Source organism: Taudactylus pleione, unplaced genomic scaffold (assembly GCF_031769625.1).
Source record: "Taudactylus pleione unplaced genomic scaffold, aTauple2 ptg000493l, whole genome shotgun sequence".
Taxonomy (NCBI): Eukaryota; Metazoa; Chordata; class Amphibia; order Anura; family Myobatrachidae; genus Taudactylus; species Taudactylus pleione.
Window position 1 is genome coordinate 1,997,968 of NW_028284895.1, and position 27,767 is coordinate 2,025,734.

Below are 27,767 nucleotides of genomic sequence, written 5' to 3' on the forward strand. Positions count from 1 at the left end.
TTATCTATCAGTTTCTTCTAGCATATAGTTACAAAGTTCACACAGCATAGCAAATGGTTTGGATGTAATAGGCATTAGTGTTCTCCCTACCATGCTACAGTAACTCCACTAATGAACTTCACTTCCTCTCTACGGCTGGATGATCTGATCGTGTCTTGTAGTGTAGTGTTTAAAAGCAGAACAGGTTACTGGAAGTCATTGTGGTTATTGGAACGTTATAACGCGTTAGCTTGGTATACATAAACCCACTACCTCCACAAGACAGCAGACGTCAGTGGCAGGTTTTGTAGAGCATACCATAAACTATACCGGCAGTCAGGACTTTGTCCTGACTGTGCAACATAGTTCACAAAAGTTGTGACTACTTTGTCAGTTGGCAGACCATACTGTTCTCTCCTACTGTACCTGGCCTTGCAATCTTCTGCTGGTGTCCGCCAGTGCTTGCACGGACTATGGAATGTTCAGGCCCTGTTATGGAATGTTCGGGCCCTGTTTGGAATAGAGATTAGTACTATTGTCCTTTTGGAGAGCTGAACAATGAGTAAACACTCTGGAGCTCACTCAGACCCACTCGCAAGTTGCGGTCGCTCGCTTGCAAAAAGGGGTTGGATATTTAAATGAAGTGCTCGTACTGCGTCGTGTAAGGGTGCCCATTATGTTTTAGTGAGCTACGGCAAAGTGCGCTCGCAAGTGTCTAAAGACGCCCCCTTGCCACTCGCAATACACGTCATCTCCAGAAAATGTAGGATTAATCTGGAACATCGTGAGCCATCGGAGCTGCTCACAGCCCTTGGGGTTGCCTTAACCCGCCGCAAGCACAGCGATCAGCGCTGGCTGAAATACATGCAGGTGACGTGTACAATGACGCTACTTTGCTAATTATGCACGCCCTTTAAACGGCGTTTTGGCGGCCTGACATGCCTGCGTTCACAAAGCCACTCCCCCGTTCACAAGCACCTTCCCCTGTTACCACCCACAAACGGCAATATCTGTCACTCAAAGCAGCGACCTGATAGTGGCTTACGAGCAACCAAAATCAGATCGCAATGAATGGCTTGCGCACGCGCACTACGAATTATATGCATGCGCAGATGGGTAAAAATCGCTCGGAGCGAGCAATCGCGCCTCAGCGAGCAATCGCGCCTCAGCGAGCGGGTCTGAATCAGTTCCTCTTTGGGGCCCATTGATCAATAAATATTTATGGGAATACTCCATAAACACCCATTTTCCAGGGTACCCACAAATGTTAAATATCTCCTGAATGTATCTACAGAAGACTGCTGCAGATATTGGAGATATTTTTTTCGATCCCCTATTTTTCGTTTGCAAAAGGAGAGGGGAGGGGCAAAGAACCGTTCCCATGGTATAGAGGGGAGGGAATTACAGAGGTGAGAAGTGAATGTAATCAATCTGACAGGAAAGGGGAGGTGACAGAAGATGATCACAGAGGAGGGAGGGCCGGAGGGGAGGTGACAGAAGATGATCACAGAGGAGGGAGGGCCGGAGGGGAGGTGACAGAAGATGATCACAGAGGAGGGAGGGCCGGAGGGGAGTTGACAGAAGATGATCACAGAGGAGGGAGGGCCGGAGGGGAGGTGACAGAAGATGATCACAGAGGAGGGAGGGCCGGAGGGAAGGTGGCAGAAGATGATCTCAGAGGAGGGAGGGCCGGAGGGGAGGTGACAGAAGATGATCTCAGAGGAGGGAGGGCCGGAGGGGAGGTGACAGAAGATGATCACAGAGGAGGGAGGACCGGAGGGGAGGTGGCAGAAGATGATCTCAGAGGAGGGAGGGCCGGAGGGGAGGTGACAGAAGATGATCACAGAGGAGGAAGGGCCGGAGGGGAGACAATCTGGGCAGCTTGAGAGAGCATGAAATGTAGAAACGGATCTCAGATCCATAACTTATTTAGGATATACAGCAAACAAAGCGAGATAAAACTAACAGGTGGCCAACATACTGTGCAGCATCCCATGAATTCCTGAAACCTGAATGGTGCCCTCTGTCCATTTTGGCACCCGGAGCCAAAATGGAACCACCCTCACTACTCCCCTGTAACCTACCACCACACTAATGCTGGATACACACTATGCCCAGGGGCGTATCTATAATGGGTGCAGGGGGAACATGGGCCCCTGGGTCCAGGGGGGCCCCGCACCGCACACCCTGCACCCATAGAATTACTTAAGTCTCCGGAGTCCCACGTTGGCGCGGGGATCCGGTGCTGTAAAAACGACTGGAAAATGGCTGCCGCAACCATTTTCCCGTCGTTTGCGCATGCGCAGTACAGGGAAAATGGCCGCCGTGCCCATTTTCCGGTGACTAGTGCATCCTCTATAGACTCTGGGCGCACTCTAGTGCCCAGAGTCTATAATTCCGGTGGTGGCCACACACAGCTCAGTGCGCTGCCGGCCGCTGGACAGAGAGGAGAGGGCCCATGTCGGAGACTGCACACGGGCTCCCTCCTCTCTAGAAACGCCCCTGAATATGCCATATGTCTTGCAATAAGTCGATATCACATTGTGCATCTGTACGTGTGTACAGAAGATAAGTCTGTGAATAGCATCGCTCACAAACATATATCGCATCGGTCTTGCTGCACAGCTGATGCCGATATATCAAACAGATGTTTCTGCGGCCGACCAACCCATATGCTGGCCCAGGCACTGCCGACAATGATGTCACTACCACTTCCTGTGGCCAGATATGTCAGGTGGTATATTGATAAGTGTTTGTGCATACCACTTACCATATCGTTGGTTCGGTCGGCCTATCAGGCAGCTGGCCGGCCCATTGCTCAAGTGTGTACCCAGCTTTACCTGCTAGGCTACTCTGAAGGTGATTGTGCTTGGAAGTAGACTCCTCCATCTTGTTCCTGCACATGTTGTACAGGCACCGTCCTGGATAAACAAAGGGAAAGGTGAGGGAAGGATCAGTGTTTACATATCTAGTGATTTTACTTTTTTTTTTTAAATGGAACTCATTTCAGAATAGAACATAATAAATGTAAAAACCTCAAAAGAAAAACTAAATTGCATTCTGGACTGAATATGTAAAAAGATTCATAATAAGAACTTAAATCTGTTTAATAGAAAGTATTCTATACAGTACCTTACATATATATTAAATGTAAACTCTCAGACTTAGTTTTCTAGTTTTCTGCGGTCTTTCAAACAAATATGATTGAACTTTGCAAAATATATATATAATATATATAATATATTTTTATATTTATAATTTCATGTTTGTTTGTTTTTTTGTATTAATTTTTATCATGCTGCACCCCCATTTTCATTTTCATTTTTATATGATCTAATATATGTTTGCTATTTTGTTCCAGTAGGAATAGTAAAATAACAATAAAATATAAACAAAGCTGTCCTAGTGTTCCTATGTAAGAAAATGCAATGTTCAATTATATTTAATTTCAACCACCTCTTAAATCATGTACTTTGTAACAATTCAGCAAAAGTAATCCATACCTAAGAGGCTGATTTACTAATGCACATAAAACTTTTTTGGCGGAACCGTTGAGTTGTCCATCTGTGAGCAATTCCTACTGTGGGACCAACTAGGAAAGTTAGAGAAAAAAAGATTATAAAAACATTTTTTAATGATTGGATGCAGTTATCAATCCAACAAGCAGATATGCGTTTAGTAAATCAAACCCTAATCCAAATGTGTATCTATAATGGGTGCAGGTTGTGCGGTGCACACGGGGCCCCTGGGTCCAGGGGCCCCACACCGCACACCCTGCACTCATTTAAAGGTATAAAGTACTTACCTCTCTAGAATCCTGCTTTGCCGGAGGCCCGTCGCTGCAGAGCAGCAAAAATCAAAGGGAAAATGGCAAGCACCATTTTCCCATAGACCTGTGCATGCACAGATTTTGGCACCAGGCCAAATACAGGGGCCCTCTACTCTCTTAAACCGCCCTTGCCTTCATTTCTAATTAAGATATATAAGGCATTGGGAGAGACATATTAAACCTTAGAAAGATAAAGTTGCTAAGTTGTCCATTGCAACCATGTAGCGTTTGTCATTTTATAGACTGTGCTAGATAAATGATAGTGAGAAGCTCATCGGTTGCTATGGGCAATGTCTCTACTAGATCCCCCAAACAAATATCCCCCAAAATAGGATGCACACAATTTATCAATGAAGACAGGGGCATATTCAATTATCCAATAATTTTTCTCGCAGCACAGGGTTTGTCCCGCATCCGCAAGGTTTTTCCTATTCAATCGGAGATAAATTCCGCCAAGGTAAATTCTATAGGAGATACACTACAGCATTTTTTTCTTACAGCCCCAGACCAGGTGCAAAGTCATGGAAAATCATTATTTTAAAATACAAAAGTCAGGACTGTTCAGAACCCCTGGGACACCCCGCTGCCCCCATTGACTGATTAGACAATTGTAAGTTTTCAAATAGTTTAATAATTACATGTCATTATTGTGGTGGCTAAAAAGACATCAAATTACCTAAAGATCCACTTTTTTTCATAGACCTCAAATGTAATTTTAGGCAATTATTTTTGGTTTAAATAAATGCTTTAATTACCCCCAAATCACCCTTTTTTATGACCTTTTTTCCTACTAGTTTGTTTATTCATTTGTATTTAAAGTAACTAAAAAGTTTAGCTTTTTTTAAAACAAAATAATTTTTTTTAAAACAATGCACAAATTAGCCATTTAAAGCATTTTAAATATTTTTCTTTGGGACAGTTAGATTTTGATTTTGTGTAAAATGAATTTCTGTGCAATTAAAGTCTCAGTCTGAGTGGTGTTTTGCTGCATCTGCAGTGCTAATAAGACTTCAAATTTTAAGAAAAAGATCGCACACTACACCTCTCAGAAAGTATCAGTCATGCCGGGCGTTTCGCACTGTATAACGTATAGATGCTAGGTGTATGAAGACACATCTGTACACCATGTTTGGCGCAGAAGTTACAACTGAAAATGGCCAGCACTCTGTGTATGCACAACTCAGCATAGATGGCTACATGCCCATGGCACACTTCTCTATGTGTAAATGCCCTGATTCCATCCAGTGACCCCCATTGAATTGTTGGTGAAAAGCTACTGATTTCCATAGGACTCATTTGTTGCTGCTCTAACTTACTTATATCAGATGCTTGCGTAATTTGCTAAAAATCGCAATATGTGGCCCCATGCGAACTTGCGTGCAACTCAGAATCAGACCCTTAATATATTTCACAGATAAAAAGGAATTATAAAAATTATTACTCATTACAAGCAAAAATAAACACAATAAATATGAAATAAATGTATACATATATTAATACATTCCTTTTGGGCTCCTACAGTATGTGATGTATTACATTTATCTTTCTGCATTACCTACTTCATGTAAGAGTCTAAAATCAATGTGCTTTAGATTCTTTTTGGAAAAAAAGTATTTTGTAAAATACTGCTAGTTAAAGTGTCATTCTAAATGAAATATGCTATCATAAATTTAATAAGTACTCTTAAGCTGTGTTTTCTTTCTCTTCTTTTTTTTACAGCATTAAAGCAAAAATGTCTTACAAACATCTGCAAATCAATCTAAATTCCTGGGAATTATTTTCTGGATATAACATACTTGAAAATATTTAGTGTATTTATTTCTACCAGTCTGACGCCCAGTATTGAAGTATTTTTTTTTTTAACTAACCTTATAGGTAATGTTAAATAAAAATTAAAACATTTTTGATTTACTGTTAATACATATTAATGTACTGTAAACAATGACTGTCATGCTTAAAATTTAGACTGGAGCCAATAAATAAACTTTTTAAACTCTTCATAATTGTAATATGAAATGTTTAAACTGTAAGACTAAACCAACAATAAAACAAAAATTAAAATGAAAACGTTGTCCACGATAGTTTATTATTCAATAATTCACAAGTGATGTTAAAATATGTATAAAAAAAACACCAAAAAAGAATAGCCGTTTTTGTAGTAGGAATACTTGTTTGTTATAATAAGGAATAATGCATCCTCTTCTGTGTATTATATGGATGTTAGAAGTCTTCATGGATTTCTGTAACTTAAAAAAAGCACTTGGCCTAAAGGTTCATTTATTTTATTTGCCACAGAGCTTCCTGATGACTTTTAATAACCATATAGGGCCTGATTCTCAGTTGAACGTATCTGATTTACTGCCTTCTTCTAATGCGAGTTTCCACTCATCTGTGTTAGTAACCGTGCGTCTTCATGCAAAAGGCCAGCAGGCCTGTCCACTGTGTTCCTATCTGCAGCTATCTCTGTTCTGTTTGCTCAGACAAGGTCTGATCAGTTCTGAGAGTCCGAACAGTAGCCTTCCAGAAATATTAATTTCACAGAAAGAGTGATAAGGCAACACACGAAACAAACTGTCGGCTCTCTTAATAGGGTTCTATTTATTAACATTATTTTTACTAAAATAAAGTGAAAGAGGGTGTTTTCACACCCTTTTCACATTATTTTAGTTTCACAGATGATTACTAAAGGGCAATTAGAGTAGACTTCGGAAAATTCTACTCCAAACCCTAATTATCACATATTTTTAGTAAGCAGATCACAATTTCCCATAATTGTAATGGGAAATGTAAAGTGTCCTGATTTGCTAAAAATATATTGCGAAACAATACTAGGGGAAGCCCTGTGATAACGCCACCTGGAGATGGAGTTCTCCAGGGTTCCCCCCAGTTCCCCGACTCCTGCTCTACTCTAACAGGCAGAGCAGAGCCAGGAACCGGGCCCCAGTGATCAGCTGTGTGTTCTAAACAGACCACAAGCTGATTACTGAAAAAAAAAATAGTAAAAAAAAAAACTTACCTGCATCCAGGGTGATCGGTGCTCCGATGATGTTATCTGGGGCTCCGGTCAGCTGGGGTCTCCCGGCTCCTGCACTGTGACACTCGTCAGCTGCTGCATAGAACACATGACCGGGGTCACAGTGAAGACCGGGAGACCAGCTAACCAGAGCCCCAGAGGACATCACCGGAGTACCGATCACCATAGGCAAAGGTAATTGAGGGGAGGGGACAAGGGGGTAGGGGGGGCTGTCACGTGCATGCGCAGGCACCTTCCTACTGTATTTTTTGCAAAAAAATACAGTGAGAAGACTGCGGACGGGACTCACGGGGACAGAACTTTATCACAAGCTCTCTTTTATTTAATATCGTTTAAAAAGTATTTTAAATATATTTAATATTTTCTTGAAAAAATAAAAACCTAGGGGTGTCTCGTACCACCCCGTGTCCATTGGTCCCCATTATAAAATAACTTCCCACCACCTGTTGGCAATAGACCCCGCAGTGGTCATACAGTAAATCCAGTACTCCCAACACCCCCTTAGTAGTAAAATAAAAATCCCTATTTTAAAACCACTCGTAAAAAGCCCCTGTTTTTTTACACCCACCCTCCTCCTACCCTGTGACCAATGTAATTTTTTTATTATTATTTTACCCCTGCCCCACCCCACAAATATTGCTTTATTTACCCCTCCCCACTCCCACTGGTACTAGATCCCCAAAGGGGGATATCTGCAAGGGGGGTCAGAGGAGATGCAATGCAGAACGGAGAACAGATCTCCTCTATTAAAGCTGGGGGGACACAGTGGGGCGGCGTGGTTGTATGTGATGTGACCTAGTTATCTGACTGCAGCTGGCTGCAATCGTATCACATGCGACCACTCCAGTTAAGTGGTTCATTTCTGTACACTTGCAAGGTGCGGTACTATTTACGGCGCATGTGCAGTTTGCAGCTATCCCCGGGATTTGTTGGCTTTTGGATTTGTGTCTGACTCAGACTGACGTTTATTTCTCCTCTGACAACTCAGGGGGTGGGTCGAGCTCTTCATGTCATTATGCCACACCCCTGTGTCTGGAGGGAAGGGGTGAGGCTAAAATTATATAATGCTTATAGAGTTGCTTCATATTAGCCCCACCTAGGGATGGTCATCGGTGTGGTTACCATCGATGGCATATAGCGAGTAGCCATTGTTGGTTAGCAACCATGCAATGGATGACCATCAATGGTTTCACCAACCGATTGTCATCCTTGTTTTTTGACTGACTAGCCTGTTGGCCAATCAGAGCCTGGAGGCAGGGCTTTGCAGGTGTGGGGGCGGAGCTATGCTCCTTGTCCCAGCACCTTGTAAAAAAACAAACATTCAGCTATGCTTAGACATCGATGGAACAAAACTATCTGGTTCTCCCCTTCAATGGCAAAAGCATTCGACATCGACCATAAACCTGTGAATCATCAATGGTCGATGGCCATCCCTAGCCCTGCCCCCTCCATAGAGACCCACAATTCCTGGTATTATCTCTCCATCATGCCCACTTCACTAGGAAGTGGGTGGAATGCGGGAGATCCATGCACTCTTCCGGGGATGTGGGAGACTACTCAAAAAATCGTGAGTCTCACAAACCTTTGGGGGTTAAGTAAGTATGATCTACAGTACTGGCACCATTAGATCGTATACAATACTGTGCAAAAATTTTAGGCAGGTGTGGAAGAAATGCTGCAAAGTAAGAATGCTTTACAAAATAGAAGTGTCAATAATTTATTTTTATCAATTTAACACAATGTAAAGTGAATGAACAGAATAGAAAGCTAAATCAAATCAATATTTGGTGTGACCACTCGTTGCCTTCAAAACAGCATCAATATTTCTAGGTACACTTGCACAAAGTCAGGGATTTTGTAGGATTATAGTCAGGTGTGTGATTAACCAATTATACCAAACAGGCGATAATAATCAACATTTTCATATGTAGTTTGACATACTCATAAACAGAATCAGAAACAGCTGTGTAGGAGGCTTTAAACTGGGTGAGGAACAGCCAAACTCTGCTACAAAGGTGAGGTTGTGGAAGACCGTTTCATGTCACAGGTCATACACCATGGTAAGACTGAGCACAGCAACAAGATGCAAGGTAGTTATATTGCATCAGCAAGGTCTCTCCCAGGCAAAGATTTCAAAGCAGACTGGGGTTTCAAGATGTGTTGTTCAAGCTCTTTTGAAGAACTACAAAGAAACGCGCAAAGTTGAGGACCATAGACACAGTGGTCGGCCAAGGAAACTTAGTGCATCAGATGAAAGACACATCATGCTTACTTCCCTTCGAAATTAGAATATGTCCAGCAGTGCCATCAGCTCAGAACTGACAAAAACCAGTGGGACCCAGGTACACCCAACTACTGTTTGAAGAAGTCTGGCCAAAAGAGGTCTTCATGGATGAAATGTGGCCAAAAAGCCATACCTTCGACGTGCAAACAAGGCCAAGCGACTCAACTATGCATGAAAACCTAGGAACTGGGGTGCAGAAAACTGGCAGCAGGTACTCTGGACTGAGGAGTCAAAATTTTAAATATTTGGTGTAACAGAAGGCAGTTTGTTCACCGAAGGGCTGAAGGATGGTACAATAATGAGTATCTGCAGGCAACAGTGAAGCATGGTGGAGGTTTCTTGCAAGTTTGGATCTGCATTTCAGCAAATGGAGTTGGGGGATTTGGTCAGGATTAATGGTGTCCTCAATGCTTAGAAATACAGACAGGTACTTATCCATCATGCAATACCATCAGGGAGGCATCTGATTGGCTCCAAATTTATTCTGCAGCAGGACAATGACCCCAAACATACAGCCAATGTCATCAAGAACTATCTTCAGTATAAAGAAGAAAAAGGAGTCCTCAACATCTTCGATTCTGTCTGGGATTACATGAAGAGACAGAAGGATTTGAGCAATCCTACATCCACAAGAGATCTATGGTTAGTTCTCCAAGATGTTTGGAACAACCTCTCTGCTGAGTTCCTTCAAAAACTGTGTGCAAGTGTACCTAGAAAATGTAAGAGGTTTTGAAGGCAAAGGGTGGTCACACCAAATATTGATTTGAATTAGATTTCTCTTCTGTTAACTCACTTTGCATTTTGTTAATTGATAAAAATAAACTATTAACACTTCTATTTTTGAAAGCACTCTTACCTTGCAGCATGTTTTCCACACCTGCCTAAAAGTTTTGCACAGTACTGTATATTACAATGATTTCTTTTCTTTTGACTTTATTGCTCATTTCATTCTTCTCTCAGTAGAATAGACGATAATAACAAAGGGGATTATTTACTGAAGGTGTAAATGTTACTCAATATTGAAAACACTTGTTTACTTTCCATAAACAAAACAGCCTATTTTATTCCTTTTAATTAGGAGCTAACATGGAGGAATGCTCACATTTTATAGTACATCACTCCCCTATTCAGAATCATATTTCTAGAGATTAATGCACATACTGTATCAAACCTTTCAAGCTACCCATTAGATGGCGATCTTTGCTGTAATAAAATGAACTTATTTAGTAAACATCCATTTTTACATACTACTGTATATATAAGAAGTAGGGATGTGCAGGCTCGGATAGGTTCGAGTTTGCACGTGGAGTTCGGATTTTTCCCTCCAAAAAAACGGAACTCAGAACGAGGCAAAACGTCATCTTACATGGACGAACATCATCATTCCTGGTCTTTTGTCCAGGAATGATGATGTTCGTCCATGTAAGATGACGTTTTGCCTCGTTCTGAGTTCCGTTTTTTTGGAGGGAAAAATCCGAACTCCACGTGCAAACTCGAACCTATCCGAGCCTGCACATCCCTAATAAGAAGTCAATAATGAGATACGTTACAGGTAGAGATGTGCGCCAACCCCCGTGTTTTGGTTTTGGATCTGGATCTCCCCTGGTTTTGGATCTGAATCTGGTTTTGGATTTTTTTCCTTGGTGTTTTGTTTTTAGGTTTTGGTTTTGGATCTGTATTTGTTCCAAAAAATTATATAAACAGCTAAAACCACATAATTTGGGCCTGTTTTTGTTCCTACAGTATTATTAACCTTACTAACAATAATTTTCAGGCATTTCTAGGCATTTTTAACCACCTCACAGCTCACTACATTGATTTCACTATTTTTCACCAATACAAGCCAAAGTCTGCAGCGAGCTGCTTGGCTAAAGTAAGCGACAGAGCAGCGGCACAAACGAACGGCAGTTTAAAAACATATAGGACATCTATGAAACATTACCACACAGCAGTGGCAGACAGGATGGCAGTTTAGTAAACTATAATAATGTCAGTCGGCAATGCCCCAAATTGTGCCAAATGTAAAGGAAAGAGGTTCAAGATGGAATTGTCCCTCCCACCCACTGTTATGTGGGATATTATAAAGGACATGCATAGTTTAACAAACCAAGCACTTTAGCCACTAAGACTGACACTTTCGTGGCTGAACTCCTTGGTTTGTTTGGGCCCCCACAAAACATTTTTTGGAAGGACTACCTTCAATTATTAAGGAGGAGGGTGTAGGTGGTGGAGACTGCATGTGCTGGTCCAAACTGCTGGTAGCTGATACTGGACTGCTTGTTATTAATTTACAAATTATAATTTTGTTAAACAAATTGCATGAACTCGCTGCAAATGACGTAACAGGGAGGAGGTGCCTAGATGGTTAACGTCCCTTCCTCTGCTAACTTTGGCTTTACAAATGGAACAGATTCCTTCACAATTGTTGTCAGAATTTAGATTAAAATAATTCCACACCCAAGACGTTGCTTTTCTGGCTTTCTTTTATCATCAGCAAGAACTGCTGCCACTGGTGGCTGATTTACGCAAACCACATCCTTATCATCAACATCCACATTAGCGTCAGATAGGACACAAATCTCCCTCTCATCTTCCTTTCCTCCACACTATCATCCTCATTTTTTATTATTTCACCATCTAATACTAGCACAGCCGTCATGGCATCAGTGATCCGCTGTGAAACTAGGTGACAGCTGTTATACTTACTTCCTCTATCAAAGAACTGTTTAATAGTCAATTGTTTTTTTAAATTACTTCCGTTCACGAATGAGGATGTTGAAGATGATGCAGGTGTGGTGTTGGAGATCGAATGCGCTTGGATCCCACAGAGAGGGAGCAGATAGGTGACACTGGACTTGTTACGTTTTGAGTTTTGGAACTTGGCGACATACACTTTGATATTTGAATGCGCTCCAAGTGACGTAAAAAGGAGGAGGTTCCTAGGTGGTTTATATCCCTCCCTCTACTCACTTTTACTTTGCAATGGTTACATATGGCTTGACAACTATTGTCCGGATTGGGGTGGAAATAATTCCACACGTGAGAAGTGGATTTTTTTGTCTTTTGCCCCGGCATAACAACAATGGGCTTTGGCTTTTTCAATCCATGGGCAACAGCTGTTGCTTTACTTACACAAAGGACATCCTCAGCATCAACATCCTCATCACCAATATCTTCATCATCAACATCCTCATCATCCTTAGCATCTTCAACTACCAAAATCTCCTCCTCCATGTGCAATTCCACAGAAGCATCCTCACTGACTACGTCTGCAAGATTTTGACTGCCCTTCTCCACATTTACAGAGGGCACACAAATGTTGGAACTTGGAGGATCCTCCAGTACACTGGTATTTAGGTCTGGCTCACACATGGCAACCGTGCACAAACTTGCACTCTCCTCTGGGATTTGTGATTTCGATTCCTCAGGGCACACAGTTGTCTTTTTCCAAAGGGCTATCAGAATCAGAACCAGCAGTCTTCATAAAGAAAGGCCAAGGCCTTATCCTTACCTTGCCACTTTGTTTAGTGAATGGCATATTGCCAATTTTTTGTTTATCTAAAGGCAGATTTCCTTTCAATTTTTTTTTCTTAACTTCAGTAAAAGTAGCTTTACCATATTGATGGTGTGACTTAAGCCCTGGGGCATGGTCCTTCATAGAGGACCAGGAAGTTGATGGCCTTGCACTGCTGGCGGCAGCTACAGCATGTGGTTCTTGGCCTTGCTCTCCTGTCATGTGACAGCCTTCCATATTTTCTACGGTCTTGAAGCAGTGTGACAAGCACCAATACTGTAGCCAAGGTGTGGTTACAAAATTCACACAGGTGCCGTCGTGCGCACACAGAGAAAGAATTTACAAAAAAATACACTATGTTTTTTGTTTTTTTGCCGGTCCACAGCTTGGGCCCAGAGCACAAGCCTAACACGCACAGACGCACAGACAATTATTTGAAAAAAAATGACAATATGTTTTTATTTTTTTTCCAGCTCCAGAACTTGGGCCCAGAGCACAGATTGATGACGACTGGAGTCAGGCAGCACTAGGTTGCGTTGCCGACTTGCTAGATCTTGTGTGGTTAAGCCTAACATGCACACACACACACAGACAAATATATATTAGACAAAAAATAAATTATTTTTATTTTTTGGGGGGGTCCAGAACTTGGGCCCAGATGAACGCAGCAGACAGCACCAGCCTAGATGGATCAGCAACAGCCCAGATGGACACAGCAGACAGCACAGTGACAGCAGTAGCACCAGCCCTGCTGGATCAGCAACAGCCCAGATGGACACAGCAGACAGCACAACAACACCAGCCCAGAATGGATCAGCACCAGCCTAGATGGATCAGCAACAGCCCAGATGGACACAGCAGACAGCACAGTGACAGCAGTAGCACCAGCCCTGATGGATCAGCAACAGCCCAGATAGGCACAGCAGACAGCACAACAACACCAGCCCAGAATGGATCAGCACCAGCCCAGATGGATCAGCAACAGCCCAGATGGACACAGCAGACAGCACAACAACACCAGCCCAGAATGGATCAGCACCAGCCCAAGACACAGCAGGCAGAACAGGAAACAGCAGACAGAACAGCACATCACCTTTCACTAGCCCTACACTACCCACCCTCCCTGTTCAGTCTCCACAGCCGGAGTGAAATGGCGCCTGCCGCGTCCCTTATATATAGAGACGAAAGCTCGCGAGCCGCGAGATTTCTTCCCTATGGTTTTGCCTCGATTTGAGAGATCCGAGTAAGGCGGGAACATCCGAGTCGGCTTGGATCCGACTCGGATCTACAAAATTTGGGTGGGTTCGGATCTCTGAAAACCGAACCCGCTCATCTCTAGTTACAGGGTCAAAGAATACAAGCTGTAATATTCAGTTTTAATTCTAATAAAACCTAACACCATGCATTGGAGAGTGTGTGTGCGTGTGTGTGTACATACATTATATATAATTGTAAATGTAAACAAAAATACAGTGTGTTTTTAATTTATGTTTTCATAAATAATATGAAATAGGTATATACAGTATACTGTAGGTATGGCAGCTTTGTATACATGTACAGTAATTAGTGTGAGGCAGTGCTGTTATTTTTGTTGTGGGGGAAGCACAGTTCAAGGTGTGGGGTGGTTTTGTGGGACCCTTCATCAACTCATAAGTTTGGGATCTTTGCCAATCACCACCGGCCAGTGACGTGCGGTGAGGTCAATGGCTGGGGAGGCACACATGGAGATGGGTCTGACGTGCCGGGAGCCTGTCTCACCCCCAACTCACTGTAACTCTCCTCTCATTACACTAAGCTTCAGTGTCCATTGATTCTCCTACCTGCATCACTGTGTCTTCTCTTGCTGCTGTTGACTCAGCTAATAGATTTTGTGGGTATAATGGAACCCAATACCTGGAAAGCAAAAAAAAAGTTCTTCATCCCCTTAATCCAAAACTGAATCACCTTCGGACAGTGCCACCAAAAATGCCATATCTGGCCAGATTCACAACTTCCCCAAAAACATTTATAGTGGAGAACATCTATGGAGAACATCTGGTTCCACCTACACGAGTAAGATTCTAAATCCTAAATAATTGTAGTAATTCAATCATTGTGTTGGATATGCTACAGTAGTTTATTGAACAGACATTTTTAAATATCTGTCACGAGATTGTGTCTAAAAGTTTTGGGCAGGTTTTAGAAAACTTTTCAGAAGGGAAGAAAAATCTCATTTGCGACAGTGTAAAAATTGTGAGGCTGGAGCACAAATGCCATTTTGTGACATTAAGATCCCTTTTTTAAGTGACTGAGCCCATTTATACCATACTTGCCTATTTTTGAAAAGCATTTCAGGGAGATTGTGGAAGCAACATCTACGAGCGCGGCGGTAAAGTGAGCGTGTACTGCTACATCCGAGAGGTTGCCTTGCATACAATTGTAAATGAGCCCCAAAGCAGTCAGTAAGAATTACTTGATGAAAACACACTGATACTTTTCAGAATTTGCATGTAGCCATAGGGATCATTGTGCCTTATAACCAATGCAGGGAAATTATACTAATGATCCTATTTGATTGTATATAGCTCTGCTTTTTTTGTATATTACAGTTTCATAATGGGGGTAAGGTGCAATCAGGGAGATTGCTGGACTCTTCAGGGAGACAGGGAGATTGCTGCTATTTAAGGGAGTCTCCCTGACAATGAGGGAGAGTTGGCTAGTATGATTTATACAGGAGATGCAATGGATTTTCGGGTTAGAAAAGGCGGCATACTGTATGCAGGGAGAATTGGAAAATAAAGGCATACTGGCGCACTTGAGGGATTTATTTTATGGCAACAAATAAAAATTAGATTATGTGTTGCAAAACAAAATATTTAAAACATATTGTGACTAATTACAAGTTGTATGCAAACCTGATGTTTGAAGATCTGCTCATGCACAGGATCTGTACCGCACGTGTCATGTGCGTATCTATAATGGGTGCAGGGTGTTCGGTGCACACTGGCCCCTAGGTCCTGGAGGGGGGTCCACACCGCACACCCTGCGCACATATGTTTAACACTAACCTCTACGGAGTCCCGCGTTGGTTGTAGCAGCCCTCAATCGCATGGAAAATGGCTGGCGCGCCCGTTTTACCAGCATTTTGGTATTGCGCAGTAGAGAAATGACCAGGAAAGTGGATGCCGCGCTGTTATCACGGTGACCTGTACATGCGCAGTAGGCTCAGGGCACAGACTAGTGCCCAGAGTCTACTGCTGCGCTGGGAGCCGCCGGGGAGAGAGGAGGAGGCCTCGGACGGGAAATGCACTCGGGCCCCCCCCTCTCCTAATACGCCCCTGACATGTGCAGTTCTCCTTCTACGATCTCACTGACAGTGCCTGGACGCCACAGCCCGATTGACAGGCTGCAGCCATATGGGGGCGGAGCTGGGGCTGTGTCAGGCAATGGCTATTTGTTAGACCATTCAGGGGGAGATGTACCAAGCCTTGGAGAGAGATAAAGTGGTGAAGTTGCCCAAACCAACCAATCAGCTTCAAACTGACATTTATCTAGCACAGTCTATGACATGACAATTAGACGCTGATTAGCAAGTTCTTCACTTTAACTCTCTCCAAGGCTTTGATACATCTCCCCCTGAATATTTTGACAAATAACAATTTTTTCTGCTACCTCTCCCCCATAGCATTTGAGTCTGATGATGAGCTGTCAGTAGGGGAGATTATTCCCAAGAACGCGCCACATAATCGTGTAATGAAACAGACCAAACTGGAGGGCCAGGAAGCGCTGGAGGAGGTAGCCGCTGGGTATGACAGTGGGTGAGAACATGCAGAAGACGGTGGGCAGTAAGAAAATTCAGTATGGCTACTGTTTGATGACAAAGGTGTATATTTACTATTTGTTGGTTTGTCAAAGCCAGCGGTTATCCGCGACTTTGACCAATTCCTATTGGCGTTTTAAATCCATCGGTCAAATCCAAGTTTGTAAGATTGAAAATTAGCTTACCTGGGGGCGGCGATGTGATACAGAGATTGTAATTACCATATAATCAGATCTTGCAAGACTGCAGAGAATAGAGGAATTGTTAGGAAATATGCAGATATATACAGTATATAATACAAATCGGGTGTTACAAACTGTTGTGTGTAAATTATAGATCAGCAGTTTCCGAACAATTTGAACCACCTTGTCTGGCTCCAACAACCATTCTATGGTTAAAGTCACTTAAATTAAATTTCTTCTCCATTTGGGTGTTTGGTCTGAACAACAGCTTAACCTCTTGACCATCTATGCAAGCTTTTATGCATTTAGTTCCTGCCATACCATTGGCTAATTATATATTTGCATTGGCCTACAGTCCCTCTAGTTGGACACCAAGTGATCTGGCTCATTTGATACAACTGTTTTAATGCTATAGACTACTATTGATGGTTGTTACTGATGCATTGGCACCTTGAAACTCTACTTGTTTTGTGTGGAATATTTCTAACTGTTGAAATCTATCCTATCTATCTATCTATCTATCTATCTATCTATCTATCTATCTATCTATCTATCTATCTATCTATCTATATATCTATCTTTGCAGTAGTTGCTGGGTTGGGCAGTGATATTATGCTATTTTATCTCACAGAATTTTATCCAAAATAAAAAATTTTAGTTTGGGTTTAAGTAATTTTTTTTGTTATATATATTTTTGTTATGTACCCAAATAAATATTAAGTTAATTATGTATTCTCAGTTCCATTTCTCCTTTCTGTTTGCTTAAACAAACATAATAAAGCGGGCTACAATTTATGCAGGGGGATTTCAGCCGGCATGTATCAATGTATTTTGAAAAGAAAGAAAGTCTGAGCTCACACATCCTCATACACTGTGGGGTAAATGTACTAAGCCTTGAAGAGAGATAAAGTGGACGGAGATAAAGTACCAACCAATCAGCTCCTAACTGTCATTTTTCAAACACTGCATTATTTATCAACAAGTTTTATCACTCACAACGAGTATGATAAGGGTGCTCCAGCCAGTCAGCTCCCAACTGTCACCTGTTTGAAAAATGACAGGACCTGATTGGCTGGAGCACCCTTATCATACGTAATGAGTTTTATTACTCGTTGTGAGTGATAAAACTCCTTGATAAATCAGGCCCATAGCCTGTAAAGTGACATAAGCTGATTGGATGGGACTTTATCTCTCTCCAAAGGCTTAGTACATCTTTATATAGCATAACACAACTTGGCTGGCAGCCACCACTGCTGTCCAATCTATACACCCTTCCTACTGGCAGGTGCAAACCTTCCTTTCCAAACACAACAAAAAAAAAGGAGTAATGACATTTGCTCATCATATAAAATCGAGGAATATGAAGTGGACATCTTTTAATTAAATTTTTTACATACCATAGAGAACGCTACCAATTATCTTGCTTTAATTAATATTTAAGAACCCTACATCAGAAAAATGTTTACTAAGTAAAAAAATAAATAAATAAAAATGTTTCACGGTGGGCTGGTCATGTACGATGAGGTTATGTATCTCTCACATATCTGTCATCATTATAAGTTACCTCACCACCCCATTAACCTCTCTGTTGTATCAACGTAACATTCACATAGAGCTTCTGTGACAAGGGAGGAACAATAGCCCAGTTGTTATTTAATTAGTAGCTAAGTAGCAAGTGGTGCAGCCGAGCAAGGAATGGCCTTCACAACAAAGCCCTTTAACATAGATGGGTTAGTCATATTATTAAGAGAATATTGACCTTCAGGTATTCCGTGAAGGGATTACTTTATGAATGTTGAACTGAGTTAAAAGAGGTGATCACATGGGTCTGACAGACATCAAAGTTGATATAAGTCACTACGTACTATGCTTTTATAAGACACTTGCCCTCTACCTTAAGGCTGTCCAGTAATATCTGTAAGGTAAGACACATACCTAATACTATTCTGTGCAGTTGTCTTTGCTAAAACACTCATTTACTGGCAGACATCCATGTAAATGCATTGTAGATATTTTAGAACTTAGTTACTATACTATGGTTATCTTCTTTTTGTGTTTGTTTTTATAGTTGTGTCTTTCTCTTCTGGTCGATTCATTCTTGTTTTAATCGGGAAGGTTCGGTTTTCCTATCCTAATTGCACTTTACTCAAATTGCTGTGGTTCGAATCGTATAATGGAACTTCCATAGTGTTATTTTGTTACTATGGAAAGTCACAAGGTTTTCCAAGTCTTGAGGACAATTGATGATTTCATGGCAGAAATTCTAAACATGAATATTAAATAAGGCTTTCTCATTGATGTATTTCCTATATAATTTATTTCATAGTGTTTCCAGTACTTTGTCAACCTCTTAATGACCATGATATCGCCCTTTAATACCCCAAATAAATTGTATGTCTTAGGAGCTAGTTACTAAATATACTTGCATATTAATAAATATTATACTTAATGAGATTTTTCTATATAATGGTTCACTCCCAATGTGTTAGTATTTTATATTTTTTAAGTATGTTTTTAAGGTATGCTTTGACTGCAGTGATAACATTTGGGGGATAAACGCTGTGCATATGGGTTTGAGAAATATTTATTTTGTGTGATATTCACACATTTTTCTATATAAAAATATGGAATGCGGTCATAATACCGAACGCAGGGATTCTGGTGCTCAGAATGCTGGCGCTGGAATCCAGATACCTGTCAGAATCCTGGCACAGGCATGAAGATAAGTAGCGGGTTTAGGGGGAGGGGTTAGGGTTAGGCACTAGGGGGAGGGTTATGGTTAGGCACCCAGACGGGAGGGTTAGGTTTAGGGTGCAGGGATGGGGAGGTTAGATTTAGGTACAGGGGAGGGTTAGGGGAGGTTAGATTTAGGCACCGGGAAGGGTTAGCCCTGTTGGGATCCCGAGCACCGGCATACCCAACCCAAAAAAATATATACAAATGCTCCACTGCTATTTGCAATGAGTGACACTCTCTAAAGATGCAAGGGGAATGGATGGAGGTGAGCAGTTTGTAGCTGCATTTTTTTTACTGTTTAACTTAATTACATTTGACATATATAGAGCCGTAGAATATTGCTCTGCCCTGCCACTCTTTTCTAATGACATTATGATGACATTGTCTAGATTCCCTAGCAACCACAATGTGGAACGCAGTGAGAAATATATTGTTCGTATTGATAGTTACAGATAGCGTGTCTGGGAGCTGAATGTTATGGCTTCCGGCATGCTATTAGAACCATATGCTGCCAGGAACAGCAGAGCATCTACCTGTCTGCTGTGTAGTACATAAATCTACGTCCTGTTACGCCAAAGGCTTGGCATAACATACCGTAGCTCTGTGCTGGGTGATCATTAAGGGGTTAATAAGGGGGGGTTGTATCTAACCTTCTAAAGAGGACATGGGGAGGTATTGCCCATAGCAACCAATCAGATTATAGCTAACATTTACCTAGTACATACTCTAAGATGATAGCTAGAATCTGGTTGCAACACTTTCACTTGTCCTCTTTAGAAGGTTTGATAAATCTCCTAAATCTGTTTTAAAAATGAATATTAAAACACTGAAAAATAACGTAAGACTGTAATGTGGATGAAAAGGGTAGAGCTCATACCTTCTCATTATCCTAATCATTTCATTTAAAATTTGCAAACGTTCCCTTTATTTTTTTAATAAACAACTCATACTTTTTCACTGACAGTTACTTGAAAAATATTGATTAAAATACTTTAAAAAAAATAAATACATTTTTAAGTTAAGTAATTGCTTTTTTTATTTTATTTTAGCCTTCATAACATTAAAACAGGTTTAAAAACAAAAACATGCAAATTTCCTTTTATTTGGTGTCTTCAAAACATTCAGTTTAAATTTTAAGTTTCTTTATATTTTCCTCTATTTAAGACATGAAAAATAAAATCTGTTCCTCCTGCAACATCCGACATACAATAGGTCTAGTTTCAAAAATGCACAAAAATATATCGGTTTTCATCGCTGAAGGAACAATAATGCAACTAAAACCTTCTATTCAGTCTTATCTGAAGAGCAAATGTTTGAGCAATGCATTCTGTCACCACTCACTAAATGATACATTATACTGTTTTATTTGTCAGGCAGAATTAAGCAATGGTTGTTATACATCTGATGAGTTTGTTGATGGTTTTGCAGATTGGTAAGTTAAAATATTATTTTTTTTACATTTTACGAATATATTATTTCAGTTTGACAATGGCCATCTAATCTAAATATCGTGTACTGTATTACAAGAATTATTTTTTAAGCAGAATTAAGAATTGATTATTACACATCTGATGAGTTTGATGATGGGTTTGCAAATTGGTAAATTAACATTTTTTTTTCACAAATTAAGAATATATTCTTTCAGTTTGACAATGGTCACCTAAACTAAATATTGTGTACTGTATTACTTCAATTATTATTTTTTGTAACGTTATGTAGTTAAGACAGATATGCTGTACTATTTTAATGATTTCAGATTATAAATACATTTTACATTGCAATATTTTTTTCCCCTTGATTTCTATTAGTTGTAATTTATTTTTATCCATTGTAAAGTAATACCATGGTTCATGTAAGTGATTTTGTATAAAATACATAAAATTACAATTATTTTTGTTACTTATTTTACTTGTTTGTTCAGATTTCAGAAAACTCATCCTAAATTGTGTGACTGAGAGTAACAATGTCTCCTTGAGTGGGGACAGTGGGCATAGGAATGCATTGGGCTGTCTGGCTTTTGAAATTTAAAAAAAACAGAATCTGTGTGGCTACAATTCTGCTGTATGTCATTCTGCCTGACAGAGACTTCCACGAAGTTCTGTTCCTGTTGAAAAAGACCCATTATTTTGTTCTCTGTAGAATGGGAGCAGATGGGTGTTTAATGGAAATTATATCAATTGCTGTGAATATGATAGGAAAGCTTTGTATGCTTTCCATTGTGTGTATTTTTTAATTTCTAGACTCAAAGTAAAACTGGCATAAAGTAGAACTGTACCTGGTCATGCTGATAGCAGATACAAATTAGCTCATCTTGTCCAATTTTGCGTTTTTGTTTCTGAATGGCTTTGTCTCTGGATAGACCTGCTGTGTATATATTACTTTACGATTGTGCTCTACAGTACTATAAATACTGGAAATAAACTCCAAGTGTCTACTACTCCTCCAGTAAAATAACATTTGATATATTTAGCCCATAGATTTACAAACATTCAGTTTTAGCCAGTGTCCTCTCGTTCCGAAATTGTATTTATTCTGAAAATGCCTCATTTATACACTTGAATGATTTAAAGATTTCCCTAAACTGTGCATATTTAACTTAACTATTAAATTGGTTCTAACCGGTATTTATCAAAGGTTGGAGAGAGATAAAATTGTGAGCGATAATCTACCAACCAATCAGCTCCTGACTTGCATTTTACAAGCTGTGTAATTTATATCTCACCACTTTATCTCCCTCCAAGCTTTGATAAATACCCATCACTGTAGAGTGATATCTACATCTTTCCATTTGCAAATCTCTCCTATGAAGCCAAGCGTTCTGCTAGCCTTATTTAATCACCTGCATGAATTTAAACATCACTCTTGTACTTTTTGATGTACCCAGTTTCAACCCGGGTATTTTCCTTTCCTTCATACCATCTTAAATTAACTTATATTTTCAGTTTGTTTTATGCCTCTGATGTAAAGGACCATGCTAGTAGGATTAATCTGTGCATATTACCTTGACGTATCCTGATGTTGCTGCTTCCTCCTTTTAGGAAGGGGGTATCTAGCACAACATTTGGCAGGAGCCTTCTTGGGGACAGGAAGAGGTGATGCCTGTGAGAGGTTTGAGGCTGAGTTGGGATGGAGAAGGGGTGGTGTGGTCCACACTTTTTGAGGTTCACGTGATAGGTATGCATTTCAATGGCCCATAGAGAGGTCCGTCATAAAGTGTAGCCTCCTCATGGGGTGATTTTCTGCACCAAAACTCTCAGAGAGCTCACCATTGTGGTAAACCTCAAAGACAAAATTGAACAGTTGCCCAGCCACCACCAGTTCACATAAACCACCATAAGTAAAAAGTTGGGACATATCAAGGAGGTACTGTACTAAGTGGAGCTGGTGTAGTTGTCCCCCTTGCTTTTGTGGTACGCGATGGAGAACCCCTCCCAGTTGTCCAACACGTGCCTCACAATTAGTTTGCACACCTCCCTAGCTGAGTGCCATAAGCGAGATAGGAGAGGGACTGGTACTGGCAGGTTCCATCTCCTGTGATGGGGACAATGGTGTGAGGCACCATGTCCCCTTTAACATTGAAAAACTCAATTGCCATTTTCAAGAAATTGAAAAATCCACATACAAGCAAGTGAAATATCCAAATGGAAAAATACCTATTCAAAGTATTAAGTCCTTAGCAGTGACGGCTTCAGAAGTGGGTCTGCAACGCAGTCCAATATTCAAATTAGGGAGCCACACCAACTGTCACCCCAAATGCTGCCAAACATCACTGGCAGTTGGTGTGGCTCCTTTATTTGAATATTGGACTGCGCTGCGGCTTCACCTTTGAGGCTGCCACTTGACCCAGAAAATTAGCTTACAGTCCCACAGCACTTGGGACATGCTGCTTTGTCACCCAATCACCTTGGTCGATAGGAAACATTTTACCACTTTTAACCCCCTGTAGGGGTCAAATTTTGAAATCAATCTCTGCTTAGTGGGTGCTTACGCCACGTAAGGAATATATACTCTCCGAAAATTCATGTTTCTAGGTCCAGGGGTTTGGGCTGGGTGTTGATGAGTCAGTGAGTCAGGACATTTTGTTTATACATATATAGATTAATATACAAGTTCTCCTAATTGCTTTACATAGATCTTGTCTGATGAGTGTTAATGAGTGTCTCAATATGCTACGTTGTGCTATCCAGACTTCCTTTATTACACAGCTGCTCTAGCTATAGCTTTATGCTAATTATATACAGGATAGTAGTTGCCTCCTTTGTAGGCATTTGAAATAAATAGCCATTTTCTTTTGCTGACCATACGGAACACAGTGGCAGTTACATAATTTTTTTTTTCAGAGCATCTCAGTGCAAAATGGATATAATAAACTTATTGCTGCAATATAATTCCTATTCTGCAAGTCCTGACTTATCCAGGTGTACATTAGGTGCATGATAACTGCATGCAATGCCTGTTTGCACCCAGTGGGCTGACGTTGGAAGTACTGCGCATGTTCGATCCGAGTCACATCTGCACATGCGTCCTGATGGTTTCTGCTTGGAGAGACAGAAGAAATCTGGACGCAAGAGCCAAGGATTTCAGTGGGCATTCCTGGGAGAAAACAGGGGGTAGCTAGCCAGACGCGCGGGGCATGTCATGGCCACAGTACGCCACAGTCAGACAGGGAAATTGCACCTACAGCAAGGCTAGTGCAAGCTTCCCAAGGCACATCTAAAAGTGCATTGAGACATATTAACACTGCTGCCTGTGGGCGTCTCAGTAGGAACAGGACAGTATATAGGACAGCAGAGTAATGCTACGGCTGCTCAGAATGTCCGATGGCACATGGCCAATGGTGCTAGTGAAAAATGCATCTTTCAACACACTCACTCCAGTCACAGACCATGAATGCCTTTGGAATTACATGGACCTCTGTGCAATTCCTATCTGTGTCCTCCCAGCAGCAACCCTTGAAATGCAGCATAGTGTGTCTCGGACGCATGCACAGGACTAAAACATTGGCCACTTGCTTTAATTCCGTTAACACATCTGAATCAGACTCTCAGTCTCCAGACAAAGTAGTAAATTTACTAAAGTGAGAGTTTTTAGAAGTGGAGATGTTGCCCATAGCAACCAATCAGATTCTACTTAACATTTAACTAGCACCTTCTAGAAGATAATGGCTAGTATCTGATTGGTTGCTATGGGCAACATCTCCACTTCTAAAAACTCTCACTTTAGTAAATTCACCCCAAAATGTCATGTAAGAGATTACCATGGCTTGACAGACACCACCTGTTTTGAGTACTATAAAGGCATATGGATCAGTGCAATATATAAGCAGATATTCATTGCTTACAAGCAAAGTAACCGATCTCCTTATTAGTAATTCATGTACAGGCAGTCACTAACTCTGATGGTAGGTGTACATCTAATGGCCATAAAAACTACTGCTAAAGCATTGAGATTAGTTTTCACACATATTGTAACAATTTTTTTTTTACATACTGTACCACTTGCTCCTTCTACTTTATCGCTTAGCTTGGGTTGAGGGGTTGAATGTAGCAGTTTTATCTGTAATGGTTCACAGATATTTTTTATGACCTGACCTGTGAAATATGTTCGTCAATCTGAACTAACAATAGCTGTTATACCAAATCTACTGCCAAACTATTTCAGAAGCCTATTTGCCAACTGTGCGAGCATCTGATTTTGCACTTGGATAAGATTCTCTCCAACTAGAAAACAGATCAACACCGACGAGACATGATAAGATGTTGACATTTCTTCAATTGTATAAATTTTTACGATTAGACATGGGTCCATGGCAAAGGAATACACATAGATTATTGCCAATACATTCTTTCCCACATTGACCTTTTAATAAATAGTGTATGAACTGTATGAGCCACGAAGGGAAGTCCCTTGTTGGTGTCGTAGAACATACTGTGGACCATGCAAGGTAATAAGTACCTAGTGAATACAGGTTTTTCTGCTGGTTGTACACACATTTGGTTTTTAGTGGCAGTACACAGAGATTTAGACCGCATTCACTCTCTTGGGTAAAATCTGTGTTTGGCACTTTCAGTTCTCATGTGCAATAGCAAGCCGACATGAAGCACGCACAATAAAAGGGCATGGTTACACGTCATGGGGAGAGGTCCCTCATCACTGGGTTGTGGCCAGCACTTAAGACAGGATAGACTATCCCTCTGTCTCTTTCCCCTTCACTAGAAACACAGATTGTATGTGGTGCACACCATGTCATACTGTAGCATGATGGAACGGATTTGACATTGCAACCTTCCAGCTCAAATGGGACAATGTTATCCTGATTGGGAAGGAGGGACAAAGGGCCTGATTCAGTGGCCGTTCGCTGGCAAAAAGGGGCCGGATATTTAAATTAAGCGCTCGCACTGCATCTCGTAAGGACGCCCTCTATGTCTTAGCGAGCCCTGGCAATAAGCACTCGCTAGTGTATAAAGATGCCCTCTTGCCACTCACACACGTCATCTCCAGTATTTGAAGGATTAATCGGTAACATCGACAGCCATCGGAGCTGCTCGCAGCGCTTGAGGTAGACCCTCCCCCTCCCGCAAGCACTGCGAGCAGTTCAGGGTAAAAAACAACCAAGTGACGTGTTCAATGATGCTACAATGCTAATTATGCACACCCATTAAACTCCGTTCTGACGGTCAGACACGCCTGTGTTTGCAGCACCACTCCCCCGTACTGTACTGTAGTGTGTAGTGTATGCAGGCATATACTGTAGCATGTAGTGCACTCAGGCAGCTTTGCAATTGTGATCCTTGCAGATATGGCAATGCAGCATCGGTTAATCTGTGTACCATCGGCCGGCTGCGGTGATCCATAGGGTCCTGCAGCCAGCTGCTGCAGTTTAGAGGAAGAGGCCAGGAAATTTCTATCACCCGATGGAGATCCCGGCCTCTTCCCTCTCCCCCAACGGCGGCGACTGGTCTCCGTTTCGGGAAACAGGGGCTGTCGCCGCCCCCGCCCAGCCCCCAAACTGCAGCAGACTGTCAATCACTGACAGTCTGCTGCTGGTTTGCAAGCGGACTCGCAGACCCGTTATGCACTTGCCTGTGCAGATTCCCGAACACCAGGAATCTAGCGTGCACGGGCCGGAATCCCGAAGAGATCAAGATACCGACGTCAACATCCCGATGGTAAGTATGCAGTTAAGCCGGTGATGGGGGGGTTAGGTTTAGGCACTGACCGGGGAGGGGGAAATAGGGTTTGGCACCACTGGTGGTAGGTTAGGGGTAGATACCACAGGGGGTGGGATAGTGGGAGAGAGAGGGAGGTTTAGGTTACTTACCGGACCCTGTCAGAATACTGAACATCGGGATGCCACTGTCGGTCTTCTGACCGGTGGTATCCCTACCGCTGTTCAATAATATGTATTCCGTACTGTAGATCCAACCCTTTGGGTGCCATTAGTTATTTACTGGAAGTTACTATAGTTAATATATTATGCAATAGGTATAAACATTCTGGTTAAAATCAAAGGCATAATAAATAATATAATCTTTTTTTTCTAATGGACAATTTTAGCATAAAATATTTGTGGGATATCCTCCAAGAACACTCATTTTTGGAGGTACAGTACTCACAAATATCAAGGGGTCAATCCAATTGATTGCGAAGGGTGCAAATTGCTGTTGCAATGACGTTAAAACACCAGCATCTTGCACCCCTCGCGGCCCGCTCCGAGCCCGGATTTGCATAATTTTGCTCTGAGCCCTATGGGGCTTCGAGCACTTTTATGTGAATTCGGGCTGCCGTCAAGTGCTGCTGTTGTTGTGATGACTCGCACCCTCGAGTTCATCGCGTTTAATTAGATTGAGCCCTAAGTTTCAATATTCATTCAGCACTGCCTGAGGAAGTGGCCAGGCCATGTGAAATGCAATGCAATTTTAAGTGAGAATTACATTTTTCTTTTACGCTTTTTTTTAGCCTGATTTTTAACTTGTGATACTGTGATTTTAAATTATTTTTAAGTTATTTGTATTTTTAATTATTCCTCTAACCATTGTTGTCTACAATAGTGAAACCGATTTTGTTATTTTAAAATTTCGTTTATCCATGACAATAGTGAGTTGTATTATTATGCCATTAATCTAACTAATAAATCATTTGATTATTGATTATCAATTTTTTTGTTGGGTCATAATTTATTTGCCAGTTGCAGCCCATATTTCATGTTTTGGTAAGAAGGTGTTTGATAGTAATTTTAACAGTCCTATATTGCTCGGCTTGGGACTAGTTTTGCATAGCGGAAGTGCCACAATGAAGATTTTATATATAAAGTACCCACACAGCCTCCTAATAGCTCTTCCATTGTTGTGTGTTATGTACATTACATGCTACGCTCTTAATGGTTCAAATGCCACTAGTCCTTTGATTC

The 27,767-nt window shown here is 41.3% G+C and overlaps 1 protein-coding gene across 1 annotated transcript in view; it reads left to right on the top strand.

Moving 5' to 3' along the window:
- Window positions 1-27,767, top strand: part of LOC148502553 (uncharacterized) — a 193,630-nt gene that overhangs the window by 90,422 nt on the left and 75,441 nt on the right. The gene's annotated exons all lie outside the window — the stretch shown is intronic.